Genomic DNA, 6,681 nt, shown 5'->3' with positions numbered 1-6,681 from the left:
ACAATAAAAGCAATAAAATGAATCATAAATAATTAGAAATGATAAGAAAACACAAAAACAACCAAATATATGGAAATTGAAATTATAAAATAGGATAAACTGTAAACATCAGTGCACAGCTTCTCTGCATCGTTATTTATATTCCATGAAATAAAATAAAACTTTCCAATCAATATTAACATTTCTGTGAAAGTCTAATACCAGTTCATTTTTATCGGCCAATCGATAAATCGGTCGGTCTCTGTTGAATATCACCTGCGAAAAGACCATGAATATATATATATATATAACTTCTTCGTGGTTAGGTGTACCTAATAAACTGACAACTGAGTGTATATAAGAATGAGAAACGCAGGATTTAAACATGTTTATCATAATAACACATTTATTTATATTAGAAAACACCTAATGCATCGTGTGCAGCCAATAGCAGCTGATTTTAGTCAATAAATAAATAAATCAGCTGCAGCAAAAACAGTCTGTTGTATGTAAAACCGTAAATATATGAAATCTATGAAAACACTAACTACTCGGCTACAAAGTTACATTTTTATATATATTTGACTTGCGATTTCCTCAAATATACTAAAATATCTAAATCCCTGTGACGACGACATCGTGTGTAGCTGTTTGTGTTGAATGATTTGACGATGAAACTATAGAAATCAGTCAGAGAATGTGATACCACTTTGAAATTTATTGTGATATTTGCACAACGTTTATTTAAATGTGATTAAGTATTTTTACATATTCATGTATAATTTGCTTTATCAACAAAAATACCTTCCCTGTCTTGTTATATTATCCATAAACAGTTTCCTAAATGTACTAAACACATAAATCAAGTTAGTCATTTAAAATACTATATCTTATTGTCAAGTATTTTGCGTGTATTTACAACACAGGCTTCTCCACTTCCCTAATAACCAAATCTAAGGAACGAGCTTATATATTCTATTCTTAGCTATGAAATCTCCTGGTTGAACAATAAACAGCCTCTGTGCAGATATTGAAATAGTTGGTATGAAGAGAGATTATACGCATCAGCAGACGTGCAGCTGCTCCCTTGTGATGAAAAGACGCAGCCTGTGTTATTTAGGCCAGCTCATATACCGTTTGCATAAAGATGGTTAAATCTTAATGTACTCTCAGAGGAAAGTAGGTTGTCATGGCGCATGAGCACATCAAGCCACATTTTATGAATATTACAGAGGATAAGCCGCGGGGCGTTTGTGTGTATCTGTCAGTTACAGCCCACATGTGTAGGTGTGTGTGTGTGTGTGTCCCCAAATAATGTGTATTAATTTGGCATAAACAGGAATGTAGGCCGAGGTTTGAACGTATCACACTTGCAGGACAATGGCTGAGTTTTTGGCGGCGTGTGCTCAGCGCGTGAATACAACAGCGTTATCCGTCCTCGTCTTCCTCTCTCCGTTGTGACCAGAGGACAGAATAAATCACTGTTGTTCAATCAATCACCAGAACACTGCGGCTTTTTCCAAATGTCACACAGACTTAATGGGCTGTTTACTCATTAATCTGCATCCACAGGGAGACGGCAGAGCTGCAGCGCCGCTCATCTGTTTGCAGCTGTGAATTATAGATGAATGTTTGTCCTGTTAATGTGAGAGGACAGCGGAGCAGGCAAATAACACTCGTATTATAGAAAACGTAATCATAACCCGGCTGAACAATCTGTGCTGAGCTGACTGCTACATCACACGACTAGATTTTCTTTATCAACTCCAACAATAAGTGTTCATGCGACATGTTGCTTCATTATTTTGTAAAACGCATTCTGCGCTTGATCAAACGTAACAGCTCCTAGAAAGTGAAGCCAAATCCTCCTGATCTCCCCCTGGTGGCTGGCTGCAGTATCGATCATTAACACCACCTCCTCTATGTTAGTGGATGGGACCATAGACTGTAAATAATGATGGATGACATGACTGCTTCCAATTAGTGAAGCCAAATTACCCTGATCGCCCCCTGGTGGCAGGATGCAGTATGAGGGCGTAGTCACCCTGTTCTTACATGAACACTTGAACAGACATCAGGGCGGTAAGAACTAGACCAGAAATCACAGAAACCATCTTTGAAATAAATATATTTAAAGTTTGACTTTTTAGTTTGGTCCATGTCTCATCTGCTAAGGAGGAGGCGGGGTTTATTAAAATGTGCTGCAGCCAGCCACCAGGGGGTGATCAACAATATTTTGACTTCACTTTGCGCTGTCACGACGTCCATCTTTATTTACAGTCGATGGTCAGGATGCTGTGTTCCTTCTTTGTTCACCACAGTCAGTTCTGCTCAGCAGCAGTTAGCTCAGTGCTGCCACCAACGGCTGGGAGCTGTATTACAACAACATTGAATATGTGGCAGCTTCAAAAAAATAAAAACACAAACAACAATTAAAAGTGCCGCCTCGATTCTCTTTATGTTTTTCCAGGTACACGACCTGTATGAATTTCATTTGTTCTTTAGCCTCTGCACCAACACCTGTTTTCTTTGTCCTCAAAAAACATCTGATGGATAAAGGTGATAAGGTGATTAAATATAAACTGTTCAGCAGATAACATCGTCCAGTTTACAGCAGATAACATCCTCCAGTTTACACAACGCTTACACTCTGCAGGTCTGTGTGAATGTGTAAAGTATAGATTGTCAAAATCAAATCGCAGCTACAAAACTGTTTTCTATTCTGGTTCCAAATGCACTGAAAAAGATTATCATGTCAAGTGGTTGCACAAAATACATTTATCTAAATCAAGGTATGAAGTATTAGAGGAGATATTTTTTGTTGATTGTATATTCATGGGGGTTGGTTTAGTTTAAATGAGCCTGAATGAACCAGAGAATCTTTTCCAGTGAACAGAAACATCCACAGCAGGAAAAACATTCACATGAATAGAATTTATTAGAACATTTTACTGCACTGAGTAATTTGAATTCTCAGACAATGTTCTCAGTCACTCTCCTGCACAGTGATCAGAAGAACACTATAAAATATTCCATACAACTGCGTAGGTGCTACTCACCTTTATTTCAAATTTAACTGGCTTTACTTCAGGTTTTTGAGCTTGAGTCCTGTTGTGCTGTAAAATGTGTTTGTGAGGATGAAACGTATGAATTTATATGTGAATCATTGGTTTCAGCCTCATGATAAACGTTATCTTACCTTTACGTCTTTCACTTCTTTTCCCTGCAGCCTTTTCTTTCCCGATCAATAAAATAATCAATCGATTACGAGCCGCTCGTCCTCAGCAGACACTGCAGGCTTCGGGTTTTCAGCTCTCTGCTGCAAACTGTTGCATGTTCTCCCGGCAAAATGTCTGCACCTGATAGATGAGGTGAGTTAAATGTATGAATCATGCATGCGCGCCTCCCCGTGCACATTGTGGGAGTTACGTGTGAGGGAGTCAGCCTTGTCCTTGATTGCCAAGGTTACTTCATCAAACTGCCACGGTCCTTCAACCCTTTCCCCGGCGACACCAGCAGGGGAAGTGACAACACAAGAGTTGACTCTTCGTGCTTCATCATTTTTAATTTTCTCCTCTGCACAAACTCACACAGGACTCGGAGCGATATAATTTACCTCCAACAAACCCCCCGAACCCCTCAGATATTAACAAGAAACAGAAATAACCAGTTGTGTGTATTTGTTGTGTGTATTTGTTATGTGTCCTCGGTGAGATAAGATTAAACTTGTGTAAGGGTGAAGGTCTCACCGTGGGTATTTGTGCTACACACAGAATCATCCTCAAATCAAATGTCTTTGCATTCCCAGGATTTCCACTGAATCGGGTGTGTGTGTGTATATGTGTGTGATTGTGTGCGTTAGTGTGCACGTGTGTGTTATCAGTGTGCTCAGGAGGAACATTAACAACATCATCAGACTCCATGAGACATATAGTGTCTTTTATTGGGTGTTTCACATACGATGCCACTCACACAGAAGCACTTCACGCTAATACAAGGTCACATGTAGGAACTCATCTGCACCAACAATTAGATCTGTGATTTAGTGGATTTTTGTTACCATGGTGACGCTGAACACACACACACACACACACACACACACACACACACACACACAAATCTCTCTCCATCTACGTTGCCAGGAATAATTTAACCAATAAAACAGCAGCTGGTTTCCAAAAGAACCAGAAACGGTAAAGAAAATCATCACATTTTCACAGCGGGTTCACACCCAACGTGTTCGGACGGGTTCATGTCCAGTCGGGAGTTTTCACTGCTCCACCGACACCGACAGTGTGACTCTGTCCCTCTGGACCCGGGTTGTGATTCAAATAGGAGAAAAACCTCAACACATAAGGGTTTCTGTGGGTTCATGTGACGACCGGCAGTTGATGGTTTGAAAGCCTGACAGGAGGAAACGAGGTGAAAGCAAACCGCCGTCTGACCTGATGCTCAGGAGGAACCACGCAGGGTGAGCCGTGGGTCACTGGACCCGGGGTCGGACGCGTTTTGACTCTCCACCAACGCCGACATTTCTATCCCTGCAGGTTAACGTCTCGCCAAAACGCTCGTGTCCAGTAACTGAGCTTCTTGTTTACACGCGTCGAAGTCAGCGTTCCCTAGACTGTAAATAAAGATGGACGACATGTCGGCCCATCGAAAGCGTCTCAATCGCCCCCCATCCACAGGACATGGACCAAACCAAAAAACTAAAATAAACAGACGTTTGTTCAAATGTTCATGTTTCTGATGAGTTCGATGCCGTACTGCAGACTCCAGTTGCGTAAGATGGCGGCGCTCGCATCCGGGATATTTTGGCTTCATTTCTGAACAGTGGGAGGAAGTGGAGTCCATCAGAATTCGGGCACTGCCATCTTTCACTCTGCGCAGTCGTGATCAGAAAGTGGAGCCACGGAAGGTGTCGTCCATCTTTATTTACAGATACGATCAGATGGGGTCACGCCCTATTTGATGCGGGTCATCTCTTAGTAACGGACTGTACAGCACACTGATGTAAACCCTCCTGTGTGTTCACTTCCACATGCACGCCACCACCACAACTACCAAAGAGGGCTGGAGGAAAAGATACAACGCAATTTGGTCTTTCTAAAAAGTAGCTGTATATTGGCTTTGATTCTTTTTTCTTTTTGGCTGAAGCAAAGTGGTTTGGAAGAAGGGGAGGGACAGTGTCAAGGAAGGAAGGAAGGAAGGAAGGAAGGAAGGAAGGAAGGAAGGAAGGAAGGAGAGAGGAAGGAGAGAGGAAGGAGAGAGCAAGGGGTTCTCAGGGTTGGAGATGGGGCGAGGGAGGGAGGCAGGTGCAGTTGTGGTGATGGCGGCAGCTGAGGAGGCAGGTGTGTCACACACCAGCATCTTATTCAAGGCAAACGTTAAATAAAATATACAGAAAATCAGGAGGGAACATCAAATGTGCTGTTTCGCGGCCGTATGATCAAACTCGAAAGCGTCGTCATCGCTCAGAACCACGAAGCTGCTGATTAACGGCTGATTCAGCGGATTCCAAAAGGTGTTTTTTTGTACAGTTCTTTCTCGCTGCTTTGTGAACACTTCTAAAAGAATCTTTTCTCGTTGCTCCTCTGCGGCTGAAAAGACGTGAGGGGGGGGGGGGGTCACTGTGCCTCGACGAGCGGCCAACCCCCAAAAGAATTCATTAGGCCAAGTTTAAACGAGGGATTTGGTGAAGCTGCTGCTTGAAAGGCCGGCGGGGGGGGGGGGCTTGAAATGTGGTATGAAATCAAAAATAAAATATTGGACATGTCGTTAAATCTATTGGCAGCATCGCTCGAAAAACGTGTCCCTGCAGTGCGACCCGGTTCAACCCACAGCACATCTGTGCACACGAGAACAGGCAGGAGTTCATCACAAAAAAACCCTGGGGGGGGTCGAGGGGGAGCGGGAATGAATTGTGCGATGAGATCACCATGGCAACGAGGACCTCCGCGGTGTGGAGCATGAGGGGAATGTGGGGGGGGGGGGGGGTTACGTGCTGAAGTGGTCAAAAGAGGAGGAAACCGCTCTTCACGTTCTAAAAAGTTTTTTTAAAAGAGATTCTCACTGCGGCGGGCCTAGCAACCCCCCCCCCCCCCCACACACACACACACACACACCCACACACACATTACGTCACAAATAATAACAATCATCTAACACGGCCGCGCCGACACTGAGGTAATTGCAGCTCCCATCAGCGTCCGGCGGCCAAAATAAATACAAACACTCAGAAGTTCATGTTCCCTGACGGCGGCGACACAAAACCGTAAAAATGTAAACAAAAACACAGGATGTTTAGGGATCGCACATTTCAGATAGATAACTGACGGATGATGTCATGAAAAGAAAACCAGTGTTCACTCACGCTCACGAATCCCGTCATGAGCTCACGAGATGAATTCAAGTGCAACCTTGTTTAAAAACACACAACATGTGTCCCACTAAACTCTGAGGCAACATCCAAAATACTGAGTTTTCAGAAAACAATCTCCGTCCACACGAGCGTTTTCAGGTTTAAACTAACTCGCCTGAAAACGCAGATCACATGACCACTCAATCAACGGCTGTGAGCAAAGACAACAATGTCAGCGACGCACCGAGGCGGATGCCGGTTGGTTTCTTACGGACGGGCGTCATGTGATAGAAGCCTGACGAATCAGCGAAGGCTGCGTTGCGACTGAATCAGCGAGAGGT

General features: G+C 43.3%; 1 long non-coding RNA gene across 1 annotated transcript; it reads right to left on the bottom strand.

The window, feature by feature from the left end:
- Window positions 1-5,252: 5,252 nt before the first annotated feature.
- Window positions 5,253-6,596, bottom strand: LOC117759141. The gene is made up of 2 exons (XR_004613432.1): window positions 5,752-6,596; window positions 5,253-5,712 (listed from the first exon to the last, which is right to left on the bottom strand). It is a non-coding gene; the product is annotated as an uncharacterized LOC117759141 (long non-coding RNA).
- Between the last annotated feature and the right edge of the window lie 85 nt (window positions 6,597-6,681).

The sequence above is a fragment of the Hippoglossus hippoglossus genome, chromosome 1 (genome assembly GCF_009819705.1).
Source record: "Hippoglossus hippoglossus isolate fHipHip1 chromosome 1, fHipHip1.pri, whole genome shotgun sequence".
Classification (NCBI taxonomy): domain Eukaryota; kingdom Metazoa; phylum Chordata; class Actinopteri; order Pleuronectiformes; family Pleuronectidae; genus Hippoglossus; species Hippoglossus hippoglossus.
Note: the sequence above shows the minus strand (reverse complement) of the source record. Positions and strands in the feature narration are given on the sequence as shown.